This window comes from Triticum dicoccoides, chromosome 1B (genome assembly GCF_002162155.2).
Source record: "Triticum dicoccoides isolate Atlit2015 ecotype Zavitan chromosome 1B, WEW_v2.0, whole genome shotgun sequence".
NCBI classification, from domain to species: Eukaryota; Viridiplantae; Streptophyta; class Magnoliopsida; order Poales; family Poaceae; genus Triticum; species Triticum dicoccoides.
In genome coordinates, this window is record NC_041381.1 from 507,653,328 (window position 1) to 507,672,592 (window position 19,265).

The window sequence follows — 19,265 nt, forward strand, 5'->3', positions numbered from 1 at the left end:
CAAGGCTTTGGTGTTGTATATGAAATTTCGCGAAGAAATAACTTCAGTGTTCTTTTTGGGCAATAAAAAAAGTTCGCAACTTCAGAAACCTTGAGTAGTAACCATTATGAAGATTTGATTTTGTTATTATTCGCACAGAAGACCAGAGTGAAACTTTACATGTGAATATAACACTAAAGCATATTCATTACAGAAAAGTTTCGGAAATATTTGACTTTACGTTACTTTTTAAATATCAATTAGGGTGTGCCTTCAACCAGGTTTATTTGGGTACTTTTACAGTGATGAGTTCATAACATATTTATTTTATGTAGTTCTCATCAGGCTGACGTCATGGTTACCTTTCAGGAAGGGGGTGGAGATAGGATTTCACATAAGGTAGGCAAAGAATACATATTAAAGACACACAATATGTTAAGACTTAACTATTCGACATGAATGGTGAGCTATTTCAAAAAAAATGAACAAAAAAATGTCAAGGCTTAATTGTTGTCAGAGTCCCCCTTTCATTTTATAGGAATAATAAAACTTTGTTAACATGTGCATAAGGAATCTCGGTTAGCTTTCGGTGTCTTTTGATAACCATCCATACCTTACTTCTCAACAGACACCACCTAGTTGACACCCGTGTTTGTCAACCTTTTTCTGAGGCAAACTCACTAGCTTTATGAGACCGTCACAACGTTTACATGGATGAATAAAAGGTCTCCGGACTGGCCTAACCACACATGGTGACCATACCTTAAAGATAGTGAGTGCTTAGCGAGATTGTGAGCCTCGACATCCGAGGTCCTAAACTCATGACAAAAAAATTGCAAGAACTAAAAAAACTAGCTATTGAAGGAAATATGCTCTAGAGGCAATAATAAAGTTATTATTTATTTCCTTATATCATGATAAATGTTTATTATTCATGCTAGAATTGTATTAACCGGAAACATAATACATGTGTGAATACATAGACAAACATAGTGTCATTAGTATGCCTCTACTTGACTAGCTTGTTAAATCAAAGATGGTTAGTTTCCTAACCATAGACATGAGTAGTCATTTGATTAATGAGATCACATCATTAGTAGAATGATGTGATTGACTTGACCCATTCCGTTAGCTTAGCACTTGATCATTTAGTATGTTGCTATTGCTTGCTTATTGACTTATATATGTTCCTATTACTATGAGATTATGCAACTCCCGTTTACCGGAGGAACACTTTGTGTGCTACCAAACGTCACAACATAACTGGATGATTACAAAGGTTCTCTACAGGTGTTCCAAAGGTACTTGTTGAGTTGGCGTATATCGAGATTAGGATTTTTCACTTCGATTGTCGGAGAGGTATCTCTGGGCCCTCTCGGTAATGCACATCACTATAAGCCTTGCAAGAAATGTGACTAATGAGTTAGTTGCGGGGTGATGCATTACAGAACGAGTAAAGAGACTTGCCGGTAATGAGGTTGAACTAGGTATTGAGATACTGACGATCGAATCTCTGGCAAGTAACATACCGACGACAAAGGGAACAACGTATGTTGTTATGCGGTTTGACCGATAAAGATCTTCGTAGAATATGTAGGAGCCAATATGAACATCCAGGTTCCGCTATTGGTTACCGGAGATGAGTCTCGGTCATGTCTACATAGTTCTCGAACCCGTAGGGTCCGCACGCTTAACATTCTATGATGATTTATATTATGAGTTATGTGTTTTGATGTACCGAAGGTAGTTCGGAGTCCCTGATGAGATCGGGGACATGACGAGGAGTCTCGAAATGGTCGAGATGTAAAGATCGATATATTGGACGACTATATTCGGACATCGGAAAGGTTCCGAGTGATTCGGGTATTTATCGAAGTACCGGAGAGTTACGGGAATTCGCCGGGGAGTGTACTTGCCTTACTGGAATAGAGGAGGAGGAAGCCTAGGAGGGGGCGCCCCCCCCCCCCCCCGAGCCCAATCCGAATTGGGTGAGGGGGCTGGCCCCCCTTTCCTTCTTCTCTCCCTCCTCTTTCCTACCTCTCCTACTCCAACTTGGAAGGGGGAGGGGGGAATCCTACTCCCGGTGGGAGTAGGACTCCCCAATGGCGCGCCCAAGAGAGGGCCGGCCCTTCCATTCCTCTACTCCTTTATATACGGAGGAGGGGGGCACCCCATGAACACACAAGCTGATCTATTGATCTATTCCAGCCGTATGCGGTGCCCCCCTCCACCATGTTCCACCTCTGTCATATCGTAGCGGTGCTTAGGTGAAGCCCTGCGTTGGTAGCAACATCATCACCATTACCATGCCGTCGTGCTGACGAAACTTTCCCGTGAAACTCTGCTGGATCGGAGTTTGCGGGACGTCATCGAGCTGAACGTGTGCTGAACTCGGAGGTGCCATATGTTCGGTACTTGGATAGGTCGGATCGTGAAGACGTGCGACTACATCAATCGTGTTGTGCTAATGCTTCCGCTTTCGGTCTACGAGGGTATGTGGACTCACTCTCCCCGCTCATTGCTATGCACCACCATGATCTTGCGTGTGTGTAGGAATTTTTTTTAAATTACTACGTTCCCAACAATGGCATCCGAGCCAAGTTTATGCGTAGATGTTAATTGCACGAGTAGAACACAAGTGAGTTGTGGGCGATACATGTTGGGGAACGTAGTAATTTCAAAAAAATTCCTACACACACGCAAGATCATGGTGATGCATAGCAACGAGAGGGGAGAGTGTTGTCTACGTACCCTTGTATACCGAAAGCGGAAGCGCTAGAACAACGCGGTTGATGTAGTCGTACGTCTTCAGGGCCTGACCAATCAAGCACCAAAACTATGGCACCTCCGAGTTCTAGCACAAGTTCAGCTCGATGACGTCCCTCGAACTCCGATCCAGCAAAGTGTCGAGGGAGAGTTCCGTCAGCATGACGCCGTGGTGACGATCTTGATGTTCTACCGTCGCAGGGCTTCGCCTAAGCACCGCTACAATATTATCGAGGAGGACTATGGTGGAGGGGGCCACCGCACACGGCTAAAAGATCCAAGGGATCAATTGTTGTGTCTATGGGGTGCCCCCTCCTCCGTATATAAAGGAGGAGAGGAGGGGGAGGGCTGGCCCTCAACTATGGCGCGCCCTGGGGAGTCCTACTCTCATCGGGAGTAGGATTCCCCCCCCCCTTTCCATGTAGTAGGAGTAGGAGTCAAGGAAAGGGAAGAAAGAAGGGAAGGAAGGAGGGGGCACAACCCCTCCCCCTAGTCCAATTCGGACTAGGCCTTGGGGGGGGGCGGCGCATGGCCTGCCCTAGGCAGCCCCTCTCTATTTCCCGTATGGCCCAATAAGGCCTAAAACTTCTCCCCGGCAAATTCCCGTAACTCTCCGGTACTTTGATAAATACCCGAATCACTCAGAACCTTTCCGAAGTCCGAATATAGTCGTCCAATATATCGATCTTTACGTCTCGACCATTTCGAGACTCCACGTCATGTCCCCGATCTCATTCGGCACTCCGAACTCCTTCGGTACATCAAAACACATAAACTCATAATATAACTATCATCGAAACCTTAAGCGTGCGGACCCTACGGGTTCGAGAACTATGTAGACAAGACCGAGACACGTTTCCGGTCAATAACCAGTAGCGGAACCTGGATGCTCATATTGGCTCCTACATATTCTACGAAGATCTTTATCGGTCAAACCGCATAACAACATACGTTGTTCCCTTTGTCATCGGTATGTTACTTGCTCGAGATTCGGAAGTCGGTATCTCAATACCTAGTTCAATCTCGTTACTGGCAAGTCTCTTTACTCGTTCCGTAATACATCATCTCGCAACTAACTAATTAGTTGCAATGCTTGCAAGGCTTATAGTGATGTGCATTACCGAGTGGGCCCACAGATACCTCTCCGACAATCGGAGTGACAAATCCTAATCTCGAAATACGCCAACCCAACAAGTACCTTTGGAGACACCTGTAGAGCACCTTTATAATCACCCAGTTACGTTGTGACGTTTGGTAGCACACAAAGTGTTCCTCCGGTAAACGGGAGTTGCATAATCTCAGTCATAGAAACATGTATAAGTCATGAAGAAAGCAATAGCAACATACTAAACGATCAAGTGCTAAGCTAACGAAATGGGTCAAGTCAATCACATCATTCTCCTAATATGTGATCCCGTTAATCAAATGACAACTCATGTCTATGGTTAGGAAACTTAACCATCTTTGATTAACGAGCTAGTCAAGTAGAGGCATACTAGTGACACTATGTTTGTCTATGTATTCACACATGTATTATGTTTCCGGTTAATACAATTCTAGCATGAATAATAAGCATTTATCATGAAATAAGGAAATAATAATAACTTTATTATTGCCTTTAGGGCATATTTCCTTCAGTCTCCCATTTGCACTAGAGTCAATAATCTAGTTCACATCACCATGTGATTTAACACCAATATTCACATCGGTATGTGATTAACACCCATAGTTCACATCGTCATGTGATCAACACCCAAAGGGTTTACTAGAGTCAACAATCTAGTTCACATCGCTATGTGATTAACACCTAAAGAGTACTAAGGTATGATTATGTTTTGCTTGTGAGAGAAGTTTAGTCAACGGGTCTGTCACATTCAGAGTCGTATGCATTTTGCAAGTATTCTATGTCTGCAATGCTCTGCACAAAGCTACTATAGCTAATTGCTCCCTCTTTCAATATGTGTCTAGATTGAGACTTATAGTCATCTGGATCGATGTAAAAGCTTGCACTATTGTAACTCTTTACAACGGGCTTTTTTATCACCTCCATAATCGAGAAATATTTCCTTAGTCCTCACTAAGGATTTTTCTTGACCGCTGTCCAGTGATCTACTATTAGATCAAAATTGTATTCCTTTGCCAAACTCAGAGCAAGGTATACAATAGGTCTGGTACACAGCATATCATACTTTATAGAACCTAAGACTGAGGCATAGGGAATGCCTTTTCATTCTCTTTCTATTTTCTGCCATGGTCGGGTTTTGAGTCTTACTCAACTTCACACCTTGTAATACAAGCAAGAACTCCTTCTTTGACTGTTCCATTTTGAACTACTTCAAAATCTTATCAAGGTATGTACTCATTGAAAAATCTTATCAAGCGTCTTCATCTATCTATATAGATCTTGATGCTCAATGTGTAAGCAGCTTCACCGAGGTCTTGCTTTGAAAAACTCTTATTCAAGTATCCTTTTATGCTATCTAGAATTTCTATATCATTTCCAATTAACAATATGTCATTTACATATAGTATTAGAAATTCTACAGAGCTCCCACTCACTTTCTTGCAAATACATGCTTCTCCAAAAGTCTGTATAAAACCATATGTTTTGATCAACTCATCAAAGCGTATATTCCAACTCCGAGATGCTTGCACCAGTCCATTGATGGATCGCTGGAGCTTGCACATTTTGTTAGCACCTTTAGGATTTACAAAACCTTCTGGTTGTATCATATAAAACACTTCTTTAAGAAACATCCATTTAAGGAATGCAGTTTTGTCATCCATTTGCCAGATTTCATAAAATGTGGCAATTGTTAACATGATTCGGACAGACTTAAGCATCGATACAAGTGAGAAAATCTCATTGTATTCAACACCTTGAACTTGTCGAAAACCTTTCGCAACAAGTCGAGCGTAGTAGATAGTAACACTACTATTTGTGTTCGTCTTCCTCTTGAAGATACATTTATTTAACTTGGCTTGCTGGTCATTGAGCAAGTCAACCAAAGTCCATACTTTGTTCTCATACATGGATCCTATGTCAGATTTTATGGCCTCAAGCCATTTCACAGAATCTGGGCTCATCATCGCTTCCTCATAGTTCGTAGGTTCATCATGGTCTAGTAACATGACTTCCAGAACTGGATTATTGTACCACTCTAGTGTGGATCTTACTCTGGCAGACCTACAAGGTTTGGTAGCAACTTTATCTGAAGTTTCATGATCATCATCATTAACTTCCTCACTAATTGGTGTAGGAATCACTAGAACTGATTTCTGTGATGAACTACTTTCCAATAAGGGAGAAGGTACAATTACCTCATCAAGTTATACTTTCCTCCCACTCACTTCTTTTAAGAGAAACACCTTCTCTAGAAAGGATCCATTTTAGCAATGAATAACTTGCCTACGGATATGTGATAGAAGGTGTACCCAATAGTTACCTTTGGGTATTCTATGAAGACACACTTCTCCGATTTGGGTTCGAGCTTATCAGGTTGAAACTTTTTCACATAAGCATCGCAGCCCCAAACTTTAAAAACGACAACTTTGGTTTCTTGCCAAACCACAGTTCATAAGGCGTAGTCTCAATGGATTTTGATGGTACCCTATTTAAAGTGAATGCAACTGTCTCTAATGCATAACCCCAAAACGATAGTGGTAAATCGGTAAGATACATCATAGATCGTACAATATCCAATAAAGTGCGGTTACGATGTTCGGACACACCATAACGCTGTGGTGTCCCATGTGGCGTGAGCTGTGAAACTATTCCACATTGTTTTATATGAAGGCCAAACTCGTAACTCAAATATTCTTCTCCATGATCAGATCGTAGAAACTTTATTTTCTTGTTACGATGATTCTTCTCTTCACTCTGAATTTCTTTGAACATTTCAAATGTTTCAGACTTGTGTTTCATTAAGTAGATATACCCATATCTGCTCAAATCATCTGTGAAGGTCAGAAAATAACGATACTCGCCACGAGCATCAACACTCATTGGATCGCATACATCGATATGTTTTATTTCCAATAAGTCACTAGCTCGTTCCATTGTTCCAGAGAACGGAGTTTTAGTCATCTTGCCCAAAAGGCATGGTTCGCAAGCATCAAATGATTCATAACCAAGTGATTCCAAAAATACATCTTTATGGAGTTTCTTCATGCGCTTTACACCGATATGACCCAAACGACAGTGCCACCAATAAGTTGCACTATCATTATAAACTTTGCATCTTTTTGGCATCAATATTATGAATATGTGTATCACTATGATCGAGATCCAATAAACTATTTTCATTGGGTGTATGACCATCGAAGGTTTTATTCATGTAAACAGAACAACAATTATTCTCTGACTTTAAATGAATAACCGTATTGCAATAAACATGACCAAATCATATTTATGCTCAACGCAAACGCCAAATAACATTTATTTAGGTTTAACACTAATCCCGAAAGTATAGGGAGTGTGCGATGGTAATCATATCAATCTTGGAACTATTTCTAACACTCATCGTCACTTCACCATCAACTAGTCTCTGTTTATTCTGTAACTCCTGTTTCGAGTTACTAATTTTTAGCAACCGAACAAGTATCAAATACTCAGGGGCTACTATAAACACTAGTAAGATACACATTAATAACCTGTATATCAAATATACCCTTGTTCACTTTGCCATCCTTCTTATCCACCAAATATTCAGGGCATTCCGATTCCAGTGACCATTTCCTTTGCAGTGTAAGCACTCAGTTTCAGGCTTTGGTCCAGCTTTGGGCTTCTTCGCGGGAGTGACAACTTGCTTGTCATTCTACTTGAAGTTACCTTTCTTTCCCTTTGCCCTTTTTCTTGAAACTAGTGGTCTTGTCAATCATCAACACTTGAGGCTCTTTCTTGATTTCTACCTTTGTCGATTTCAGCATCACGAAGAGCTCGGGAATCGTTTTTGTCATCCCTTGCATTATAGTTCATCACGAAGTTCGAGTAACTTGGTGATGGTGACTAGAGAACTCTGCCAATCACTATCTTATCTAGAAGGTTAACTCCCACTTGATTCAAGCGATTGTAGTACTCAGACAATCTAAGTACTTGCTCACTAGTTGAGTAATTCTCCTCCATCTTTTAGGCGAAGTATTTGTCAAAGGTCTCATACCTCTTGACACGGGCATGAGTCTGAAATACCAATTTCATCTCTTGAAACATCTTATATGTTTCATGATGTTTCAAAAATGTTTTTGTAGTCCCGGTTCAAAGCCATAAAGCATGGTGCACAAAACTATCAAGTAGTCATCATATTGAGCTAGCCAAACGCTCATAATGTCTGCATCTACTCCTGCAATAGGTCTGTCACCTAGCGGTGCATAAAGGGCATAATTCTTCTCTGCAGCAATGAGGGTAAACCTCAGATCACGGACCAAGTCCGCATCATTGCTACTAACATCTTTCAACTTAGTTTTCTCTAGGAACACATATAAAACATAGGGAAGCAACAACGCAAGCTATTTATCTACAACATAATTTGCAAAATACTACCAGGACTAAGTTCATGATAAATTAAAGTTCAATTAATCATATTACTTAATAACTCCCACTTAGACACACATCTCCTTAGTAATCTAAGTGATCACGTGATCCAAATCAACTAAACCATGTCCGATCATCACGTGAGATGGAGTAGTTTTCAATGGTGAACATCACTATGTTGATCATATCTACTATATGATTCATGTTCGACCTTTCGGACTCCGTGTTCCGAGGCCATATCTGTATATGCTAGGCTCGTCAAGTTTAACCTGAGTACTCCGCGTGTGCAACTATTTTGCACCCGTTGTATTTAAACGTAGAGCCTATCACACTCGATCATCATGTGGTGTCTTAGCACGAAGAACTTTTGCAACGGTGCATACTCAGGGAGAACACTTCTTGATAATTAGTGAGAGATCATCTTAAAATGCTACCGTCAATCAAAGCAAGATAAGATGCATAAAGGATAAACATCACATCCAATCAATATAAGTGATATGATATGGCCATCATCATCTTGTGATTGTGATCTCCATCTCCGAAGCACCGTCGTGATCACCATCGTCACCGGCGCGACACCTTGATCTCCATCGTAGCATCGTTGTCGTTTCGGCATCTATTGCTTCTACGACTATCGCTACCGCTTAGTGATAAAGAAAAGCAATTACAGGGCGATTGCATTTCATACAATAAAGCGACAACCATATGGCTCCTGCCAGTTGCCGATAACTCGGTTAAAAACATGATCATCTCATACAATAAAATATAGCATCACGTCTTGACCATATCACATCACAACATGCCCTGCAAAAACAAGTTAGACGTCCTCTACTTTGTTGTTGCAAATTTTACGTGGCTGCTACGAGCTAAGCAAGAACCGTTCTTACCTACGCATCAAAACCACAACGATAGTTCGTCAAGTTCGTGATGTTTTAACCTTCGCAAGGACCGGGCGTAGCCACACTCGATTCAACTAAAGTTAGAGAAACTAACACCCGCCAGCCACCTGTGTGTAAAGCACGTCAGTAGAACCAGGCTCGCGTAAGCGTACGCGTAATGTCGGTCTGGGCCGCTTCATCCAACAATACCGCCGAACCAAATTATGACATGCTGGTAAGCATTATGACTTGTATCGCCCATAACTCACTTGTGTTCTACTCGTGCATATAATATCAACGCATAAAACCTAGGCTCGGATGCCACTGTTGGGGAACGTAGTAATTTCAAAAAATTCCTACGCACACGCAAGATCATGGTGATGCATAGCAATGAGAGGGGGGAGTGTTGTCTAAGTACCCTTGTAGACCGAAACGGAAGCGTTAGAACAACGCGGTTGATGTAGTCGTACATCTTCACGGCCCGACCGATCAAGCACCGAAACTACGACACCTCCGAGTTCTAGCACACGTTCAGCTCGATAACGTCCCTCGAACTCCGATCCAGCCGAGTGTTGAGGGAGAGTTTCGTCAGCACGACAGCGTGGTGACGGTCTTGATGTTCTACCGTCGCAGGGCTTCACCTAAGCACCGCTACAATATTATCGAGGAGGACTATGGTGGAGGGGGCCACCGTACACGGCTAAGAGATCCAAGGGATCAATTGTTGTGTCTATGGGGTGCCCCCCACCTCCGTATATAAAGGAGGAGAGGAGGTGGAGGGCCGGCCCTCAACTATGGCGCGCCCTGGGGAGTCTTACTCCCACCGGGAGTAGGATTCCCCCCTTCCATGTAGTAGGAGTAGGAATCAAGGAAAGGGAAGAAAGAAGGGAAGGAAGGAGGGGGCGCAGCCCCTCCCCCTAGTCCAATTCGGACTAGGCCTTGGGGGGGCACGCGGCCTGCCCTAGGCTGCCCCTCTCTCTTTCCCGTATGGCCTAATAAGGCCCAAAACTTCTCCCCGGCGAATTCCCGTAACTCTCCAGTACTCCGATAAATACCCGAATCACTCGGAACCTTTCCGAAGTCCGAATATAGTCGTCCAATATATTGATCTTTACATCTTGACCATTTCGAGACTCCTCGTCATGTCCCCGATCTCATTCGGACTCCGAACTCCTTCGGTACATCAAAACACATAAACTCATAATATAACTGTCATCGAAACCTTAAGCGTGCGGGGCCTACGGGTTCGAGAACTATGTAGACATGACCGAGACACGTTTCCGGTCAATAACCAATAGCGGAACCTGGATGCTCATATTGGCTCCTACATATTCTACGAAGATCTTTATCGGTCAAACCGCATGACAACATACGTTGTTCCCTTTGTCATCGGTATGTTACTTGCTCGAGATTCGATCGTGAGTATCTCAATACCTAGTTCAATCTCGTTATCGGCAAGTCTCTTTACTCGTTCCGTAATACATCATCTCTCAACTAACTAATTAGTTGCAATGCTTGCAAGGCTTATAGTGATGTGCATTACCGAGTGGGCCCAGAGATACCTCTCTAACAATCGGAATGACAAATCCTAATCTCGAAATACGCCAACCCAACAAGTACCTTTGGAGACACCTGTAGAGCATCTTTATAATCACCCAGTTACGTTGTGACGTTTGGAGCACACAAAGTGTTCCTCCGGTAAACGGGAGTTGCATAATCTCATAGGCATAGGAACATGTATAAGTCATGAAGAAAGCAATAGCAACATACTAAACGATCAAGTGCTAAGCTAACGGAATGGGTCAAGTCAATCACATCATTCCCCTAATGACGTGATCCCGTTAATCAAATGACAACTCATGTCTATGGTTAGGAAACTTAACCATCTTTGATTAACGAGCTAGTCAAGTAGAGGCATACTAGTGACACTATGTTTGTCTATGTATTCACATATGTATTATGTTTCCGGTTAATACAATTCTAGCATGAATAATAAACATTTATCATGAAATAAGGAAATAAATAATAACTTTATTATTGCCTCTAGGGCATATTTCCTTCAATACAAGTCATACTGCTTACCAGCATGTCATACTTTGATTCGGCGGTATTGTTGGATGAAGCGGCCCGGACCGACATTACGCGTACGCTTACGCGAGACTGGTTCTACCGACGTGCTTTGCACACAGGTGGTTGGCGGGTGTCTGTTTCTCCAACTTTAGTTGAACCAAGTGTGGCTACGCCCGGTCCTTGTGAAGGTTAAAACAACACTAACTTGACGAAATATCATTGTGGTTTTAATGCGTAGGTAAGAACGGTTCTTGCTCAGCCCATAGTAGCCATGTAAAACTTGCAACAACAAAGTAGAGGACGTCTAACTTGTTTTTGCAGGGCATGCTGTGATGTGATATGGTCAAGACATGATGCTATATTTTATTGTATGAGATGATCATGTTTTGTAACCGAGTTATCGGCAACTGGCAGGAGTCATATGGTTGTCGCTTTATTGTATGCAATGCAATCGCCCTGTAATTGCTTTACTTTATCACTAAGCGGTAGCGATAGTCGTAGAAGCAATAGTTGGCAAGACGACAACGATGCTACAATGGAGATCAAGGTGTCGCGCTGGTGACAATGATGATCATGACAGTGCTTCAGAGATGGAGATCACAAGCACAAGATGTTGATAGCCATATCATATCACTTATATTGATTGCATGTGATGTTTATCCTTTATGCATTTTATTTTGCTTTGATTGATGTAGCATTATAAGATGACCTCTCACTAAATTTCAAGGTAAAAGTGCTCTTCCTGAGTATGCACCGTTGCCAAAGTTCATCATGCCGAGACACCACATGATGATCGGGTGTGATAAGCTCAACGTTCATCTACAACGGGTGCAAGCCAGTTTTGCACACGCATAATACTCGGGTTACACTTGACGAGCCTGGCATATGCAGATATGGTCTCGGAACACTGAGACCGAAAGGTCAAGCGTGAATCATATAGTAGATATGATCAACATAGTGATGTTCACCATTGAAAACTACTCCATTTCACGTGATGATCGGTTATGGCTTAGTTGATTTGGATCACGTGATCACTTAGATGATTAGAGTGATGTCTATCTAAGTGGGAGTTCTTAAGTAATATGATTAATTGAACTTTAATTTATCATGAACTTAGTCCTGGTAGTATTTTGCAAATTATGTTGTAGATCAATAGCTCGCATTATAGCTTCCCAATGTTTTTTAAATGTTCCTAGAGAAAAAGTATGTTGAAAGATGTTAGTATCAATGATGCGAACTTGGTCCATGATCTAAGGCTTATCCTCATTGCTGCACAGAAGAATTATGTCCTTGATGCACCGCTAGGTGACAGACCTATTCTAGGAGCAGATGCAGACGTTATGAACGTTTGGCTAGCTCAATATGATGACTACTTGATAGTTTTGTGCACCATGCTTTATGGCTTAGAACCGGGACTACAAAAACATATTTTTGAAACGTCAAGGAACATATGAGATGTTCCATGAGATGAAATTGGTATTTCAGACTCATGCCCGTGTCAAGAGGTATGAGACCTCTAACAAATACTTTGCCGAAAAGATGGAGTAGAATTGCTCAACTAGTGAGCAAGTGCTTAGATTGTCTGAGTACTACAATCGCTTGAATCAAGTGGGAGTTAATTTTCCAGATAAGATAGTGATTGACAGAGTTCTCTAGTCACCATCACTAAGTTACTAGAACTTCGTGATGAACTATAGTATGCAAGGGATGACGAAAACGATTCCCGAGCTCTTCATGATGCCGAAATCAACAAAGGTAGAAATCAAGAAAAAGCATCAAGTGTCGATTATTAAACAAGATCACTAGTTTCAAGAAAAGGGCAAAGGAAAAGAAATGGAACTTCAAGTAGAACGGGAAGCAAGTTTTCACTCCCATGAAGAAGCCCAAAGCTGGACCAAAGCCTGAAACTAAGTGCTTCGACTGCAAAGGGACTGGTCACTGGAAGTGGAACTGCCCCAAGTATTTGGCGGATAAGAAGGATGGCAAGGTGAACAAAGCTATATGTGATATACATGTTATTGATGTTGTAAGTGCATCTAGTGCCACCCCTAGTTGGTTTTGGAGTATTGACGACAAAGTTGGTTGAGGGACTAATGCGTTTGTGAGAATTGCAGGATAACGCAGGTAGTGTCCCTCATTGATTCGGTTTACCTACCGGAGATGACTCCTAAAAATGTATGAAGACATTGAAGACAATGGTGGTATGAGAAGATATTCATATTGAAGACTATGACATGAGAAGACATTGCGTGAAGACTATGGAGCACGAAGACTGTGTGGTTTCGTTGTTTCCTTTTCTTCTTTGTTGAGTCATAGGAACCACCGTACTGTTAAGTGGGGTCCAAGTGAACTAAGTCAGAGTGACTGAAGTGATGCTCAACCAAAATCCTATGTCTTCGAGCGAAGACAATGACAACAAATCTTATCCAGAGTTGGATGAGTCAGCTTTGCTTGTAGCCCAAGTAAAGTTGCCGCGTGTGTTTGAAATCTGACCGTTGGAACACGTGTCAGTTCCTTAGTGACCCAGGGTCATTTCGGACAAATCAGGCCGGGTTGCCTTGTGGCTATAAATAGCCCACCCCCTACACCATAAATTGGTGGCTGCTCAGAGTTAGTGCACGGCTTTTGTCGTTTGAGAGCAACCCACCTCGAAGCATTTGAGAGAGAGAAATCCTTGCGAGGACAAAGCCCAAACACCCAGAGCCAAAGAGTGTTAGGCATCACTGAAGTCTTTCTGTTTGTGTGACCTGAAGACTTATTACACTTGAGGACTGTGAATCCTCCAGCCGGTTAGGCGTCGCGTTCTGAGCATCCAAGAGTCATTGTGGATTGCTGGGTGAACGAAGTCTGTGAAGGTTCGGAAGTCTACCTTGAAGACTTACCAGAGTGATTGGGCGAGGACTAAGTGTCCTTAGCTCAAGGGGAATAAGGTGAATACATGGTCTTCTGAGTTGAATCTCAGCCTCCCTAACCAGACGTACAATTGTCACAGCAACTGGAACTGGTCCAACAAATCATGTGTCTTCGACAAGTGGCTGGTTCTATCTCTTCCCTCCTTTACTTTGAGTTTGTCTTCGTGAAGTCATTGCATATCTGTCTTATCTGATTGACCTCATTGCTTGACTACTATTGTTGATTGGCTTCATACTATCTTCCATCCTGATCCTACTACCTAGCTGCTATTAGTCTTCGTATGTTAACACTATTGCATACTTGACTATGGCTTGCTTGTTGTAGTTTATCTTCCGCTGCATATCAATTAGGTCATTTCTATTGTTTGTCTTCGAAACTACCATGTTTTGAAGACTTTGATAAATATCGCCTATTCACCCCCCTCTAGTCGATAACTAGCACTTTCAATTGGTATCAGAGCAAGGTACTCCCTTGTTCTATGTGATTCGGTTTAACCACCTGGAGTTTAGCTATGTCGACTGCAGGGATAATCAAAGTCTCTGCTGCCTGCCCCGTGTTCGATGGAACTGAATATCCCTACTGGAAGAATAAGATGCACATGCATCTTGAAGCCATTGATGTCGACCTCTAGTATGTCGTCAAGAATGGCGTTCCCAAAACTGGTGAAGGTGTCACCCCTACTGATGTCAAGAAGTTCATTCAACTGGACTCAACTGCAAAGAACATCATCTGTGGTCATCTGACAAAAGGACAGTATGGTCGTGTTAGTGATCTGGAAACGTCAAAGCTAGTCTGGGACTGGCTGTCCAAGGTCAATGAAGGCGTCTCTACACAGAGAGACCAGAGGATCAGTGTTCTTCGCAACCTCTTCAACCGCTTCAAGAGAAACGACAAAGAAAATTTCCAGCTCATGTTCGATCGCCTCACCGACATCACAAATGAGCTTCAGGCTCTCGGCGCCACTGAGATCACCAAGCATGAAATCGTCAAGACGCTGCTGAGATCCCTTGACAGCTCCTTTGACACACTTTCCCTCATGATACAAGAACGTCCTGACTTCAAGACTCTCGATCCGTCTGATATACTTGAGAGGCTCAACACACATGAGTTCCAGCTTTCTGAGAAAAGAGATATCTATGGCCCCAACTATGGCTGAACTCGTGCTTTGAAGGCAAAAGTTGTTTTCTCATCTGAAGAAGAAGAATCTGACTGCGGTTCTGATGATCCTGAAGACATTGTAAGGGAGCTTGCTATGCTTGTGAAGAAGTTCCAGAAATTCACCAAGAAGAAGGGCTTCAGAAAGTCTTCACGATCCAGTTCAAGAAATGACGAAGCTTCCACTCAAGACAACAAGAAGAGAACATGTCACAAGTGTAAGAAGCCTGGGCACTACATCTCTGAGTGTCCTCAGTGGGACAACGAGAAGAAGAAGAAGAAGAGCAAGGAATATGACTCTGATGACAAGAAGAAGAAGAAATCATCAAAGTCTTCTTCCAAGTCCACATCAAAGTCCTCATCTCATAAGAAGAGCTCATCTGGCAAGGCTCGTGCTTTTGTTGGCAAGGAAATGGATTCAGAGGAGGAGTCTGCGTCTGAGGAGGTAGAGGTGGAATCTGAAGCTGAGTCTGAATCTGGCGTTGCAAGTCTGGCTCTAGCCACAACCTACGTTGCAAAGTCCATGTTCAACACTGAAGACAATGACTCCCACACCAACGCTGATGATGACAAGGACGACCCCTGCTCCCACCTACTGCTTCATGGCACGCGGTGCCAAGGTAAAATCGCGCGATGCTTACTTTCAAACATCAAGTGAAGATGACTCTGATTGTGAATCTAAACCCAGCTACAAAACACTTGCTAAGATTGCTACTGAACAACAAAGGGCTATGGAACATACTTAAAAACTGTTAGACAAAAGCGATGACCTGTTGGACGCGGAAATGACACGTTCACAGTCCTTAGTTGAAGACATAAAAAATCTTCATGCTAAGTATCAAGAACTTGAAAGTCTTCATGAGACGCTCTCAACCACTTATGAAAAGCTCTCCTATGATTATCTTCAAAGGAAGCAAGAGCTTGAGAAATTGAAAGCGACTCATGAAGATCTTCAAAAAGAGAATGAGTCATTTCGCGCTCAACAGATCAGTCCCGCTCAGGATGGATTTGAACCACCATGCTTAAAATGCATTGAGCGTGATAACGCTGCCTCTGTTGCTGAATGTTCCACTGCTTCTACTGTTGCTCTGTCTTCAACTACTGATGTGGTAACTAACCCCTCTTCTGAGGATACCACTGATATTGTTGATGAAAATGCTAGGTTGAAGACATTGCTTGAAACAGGGATGTATAAAAGTCTGAAAGGGCAACAGACACTTTGTGATGTCCTCAAAAAGCAGATTCTGAACCGAAACCCTAGGAAAGAGGGTGTTGGGTTTGAGAGGAAAATGAATGCTGATGGTTCCTACTGGAAGCCTGAGCAGTATCCCAAAACCACATGGGTTGCTGCAAAGGAACCTTCAGTGGATCCATCCACTTTATCTGGATTTACCTGTGCTAATCCTATTATCATTGATGAATCCTTTGATGCAAACTATAAACTATTCAAAAATCAGAATGGTGAAGTGTTTGCCAGGTATATTGGTACTAACTGCAGGAATGGACCTCCTATGAAGAAGATCTGGGTTCCCAAAAGCTGCCTTGAGAATCTTCCAGTGAATGTCATCATGACACCACCAGGGAAGAAGACAAACCCGAGACCTAAGGCATCATATGGTCCAACGGCTTCATACGAACACAGGACTCACTTGAGTCACCCTAACGCCAATGTTTTGCAGGGAAATCATACTCAGACTCATGAATATGAGCATGTGTCTTCAAACCGCTATGTTCATAGAACTAAGAACTTTTCTGCTTATTCACATGAGTATCATTCATCTCCTGCAAGGCTATTTGCTAGGGCTTCAAAGCCGAAATTCTCAAATGCTGCACTTAGACTCATTGCTTCTAAGCCACCCCTGAAAATGTGGGTGGTGAAGAAGAATTAACTCTCTTTTGCAGAATGTGGTCTCCAGCCAGTAATCAAAGGTGTCTGATATAATTGCTGGGGACCTAAAACACAAAGGGACGCATGATAAAATGACTTACTATGTATTCCACATATGAATCGCTTACCTGTCATACTGTGTGCTAACTTTGATCTAAGATGTGATAATCCTAGTGTGCATCAAATGCATATGCTTCACAACATACCTTGTGAAGCCTATCCTTCTAACTGCACTGTAGGGCATGTCACCAAAAGCTTCAGAATGGATTATTGACAGCGGATGCACTAATCATATGACTGGTGATCGAAGTCTTCTCATGGACTCAACCTTACGTCCATCCGACAAGAGTCAAATCACATTTGCTGACACTGGTAAAGGCAAGGTATTGGGTCTAGGTAGAGTTGCAATCTCAAAGGATCAACACATGGATAAAGTGATGATTGTTGAATCCCTTGGATTCAACTTAATGTCTGTCTCAATGCTTTGTGACTTAAACATGATTGTGATATTTGGAAAATATCGTTGCCTTGTACTAATGGAATCTGACAAGTCTCTAGTCTTTGAAGGGTATAGGAAAGGTGATCTATACATGGTAGATTTCTCAGCAGGTCCATAGCTTGCCGTATGTCTTCTTGCAAAAGCTTCAGAATGCTGGCTTTGGCATCGAAGGCTGGGGCATCCTGGCATGAGGAACTTACACACTCTCGTCAAGAAGAAGCATGTCATAGGCATCGAAGGTGTCAAGTTCAAGAAAGATCATTTGTGTGGTGCTTGCGAAGCTGGGAAGATGACGAGGGCCAAGCACCCCTCGAAGACAATCATGACAACATCTCAACCCTTTGAGCTGTTGCACATTGAATTATTTGGCCCTACTCACTACTCCACCCTCACAACAACGGCGTGTCTCTATGGCTTCGTCATTGTTGATGACTACTCAAGATACACATGGGTGCACATAATTCTCTACAAGACTGAAGTACAAGATGTCTTCAGACGATTCGCCAATCGAGCAATGAACAACTATGGCGTCAAGATCAAGCATATCAGAAGTGATAACGGCACTGAATTCAAGAACACCGGCCTTGATCTTTATCTGGATACAATGGGAATCACTCATGAATTTTCTGCTCCTTACACACCTCAGCAAAATGGCATTGTTGAGCGCAAGAACAGAACCCTCATTGAGATGGCTCAAACAATGCTCGACGAGTACAAGACACCAAGAAAGTTCTGGCCTGAAGCTATTGATACAGCTTGTACATCATCAACCGTGTCTACATCCATAAGCTTCTGGGCAAAACATCCTATGAGCTCCTTACTGGCAAGAAGCCAAATGTCAGCTACTTCAGAGTCTTTGGTGCTAGATGTTGGATCAAGGATCCCCATCACAAGTCAAAATTTGAACCCAAAGCTCACGAAGGCTTCATGCTTGGCTATGGAAAGGATTCGCACTCCTACAGAGTCTTCAACCTCTTCCACTACAAAATCGTTGAAACAGTGGATGTGCGATTTGATGAAACCAATGGTTCACAACAAGAGCTCCTGCCAAGCACACTAGATGAAGCTCCTTCCAGTGAATCTATCAAGCTGATGGGAACTGGTGAAATCATGCCCTCTGAAGCACAGCCTGAAGAGGAACTTATCATTTCTGCACCAAGCCAACCTGAAGACAATGCTCAGACCGAAGACAATCCTCCCAATGATGACAATGATCGGCATGAGCAAGGTTTTCGTCCAGTTCATCCTCGTGTTGCAAATGAAGTACAAATCGAGAAGATAATTGATAGCATCAATGCGCCTGGTCCGCTTACTCGCTCAAGAGCAACACAGTTAGCAAACTTCTGTGGGCACTTTTCATTTGTGTCAATATCAGAACCCAAGAAAGTTGCTGAAGCTTTTATGGAACCTGAATGGATTCAAGCCATGCAAGAAGAACTTCAACAGTTCAAGCTGAATAATGTTTGGGAACTTGTGAAGCGACTTGACCCTCGCAAGCATAACATTATTGGAACGAAATGGATATATCGAAACAAGCAAGATGAGCATGGTCAAGTCGTCAGAAACAAAGCACGTCTTGTGGCTCAA